A 1,601-nucleotide genomic window follows, 5' to 3' on the forward strand; every position below is an offset into this window, starting at 1 on the left:
TCCCATCCCGGGCGTCAAGGTCCCCCATAGCATGCCCCAAGAGGCTATGATCGTCCAACGGACTGGTATGATGTCCTTGTCCCGTTTCCAACCCGTAAGTAGGTTATTATTATAATTATAATTGTTTTTTTGTTGTTTTGTGTGTCAATAATGTGGTTCTGTGTCATTGGGCCGTCGCGACGTTTCGGCCGGTTTAGGCCTTCCTCAGGCTGGCCCAACGTGTGTGTCTGTGTGTTGTGTCTGTGTGCCTCTCTTGGCTTTTATAGTGTGCTGTCTCCTCCCACTCTTGGGTTTTCCGTTTCATTATTTTTCTGTGTAATATTCTTAATGTTTTTGTCCTTTCTTTTCTTTGGCTTTCTTTGTTTTTATGTTTTTAAATGGCACCCCCTTCTTAAATGTCCTTTCCAGTGTTTGTCTTACGTTATTTATGGCACCCCCTTCTTATTTGTCCTTTCCTTTGGTTTTTACGTGACTTTATGATTTTATTCCTTTCTTTGTAACCATCCTGTCCCACCTTCCTTTGTCCTTGTCATGTCCTCCTCTGTGACCTTTTGTGTGATGTCCAATTGTTTTATGTCCTCCAAGTCCTCCTTATATTTTTCTGTCCCGATTATGTGTTTCTCGTTTTGGCTTGTCCAATTGTTTTGTATCCTCCAAATCCTCCTTTTAATTTCTTGTCCTAATTATATGTATGTCTTTATTGACTTTTGTGTTTTGTCCAATTGTTTTGTGTCCTCCACGTCCTCCTTTTATTGTTTAGTCCTAATTATGTGTTTGTCTTTATTGATTTTTGTATAATGTCCAATTGTTTATATTCAGATTGTATGTGGTTAGGGCCAGGATGTGTTGTGTCCAATTGTTTTTCTGTGTCCTTAGGGTTAGGATTGGTGAGGGGGTCGGGATAACCCCAGCCCAGTGGCCAAAGAACCTCCTGAGGGAGCCCTCAGGGAACCCCGCGCTACCCAAGCGGGCGGACAGGCGGCACTGGCGGGTAGGGGAGATCAAGTTGGGAGTCCGGTCCCCGAAGGGGGCCGGGCTCCAATGCACTGTCCATACCTGTTCCCATCCCGGGCGTCAAGGTCCCCCATAGCATGCCCCAAGAGGCTATGATCGTCCAACGGACTGGTATGATGTCCTTGTCCCGTTTCCAACCCGTAAGTAGGTTATTATTATAATTATAATTGTTTTTTTGTTGTTTTGTGTGTCAATAATGTGGTTCTGTGTCATTGGGCCGTCGCGACGTTTCGGCCGGTTTAGGCCTTCCTCAGGCTGGCCCAACGTGTGTGTCTGTGTGTTGTGTCTGTGTGCCTCTCTTGGCTTTTATAGTGTGCTGTCTCCTCCCACTCTTGGGTTTTCCGTTTCATTATTTTTCTGTGTAATATTCTTAATGTTTTTGTCCTTTCTTTTCTTTGGCTTTCTTTGTTTTTATGTTTTTAAATGGCACCCCCTTCTTAAATGTCCTTTCCAGTGTTTGTCTTACGTTATTTATGGCACCCCCTTCTTATTTGTCCTTTCCTTTGGTTTTTACGTGACTTTATGATTTTATTCCTTTCTTTGTAACCATCCTGTCCCACCTTCCTTTGTCCTTGTCATGTCCTCCT

Source organism: Mchenga conophoros, linkage group LG20, assembly GCF_057382185.1.
Source record: "Mchenga conophoros isolate Kocher_MC1m ecotype Shallow Benthic linkage group LG20, M_conophoros_male_GT1.1, whole genome shotgun sequence".
Taxonomy (NCBI): domain Eukaryota; kingdom Metazoa; phylum Chordata; class Actinopteri; order Cichliformes; family Cichlidae; genus Mchenga; species Mchenga conophoros.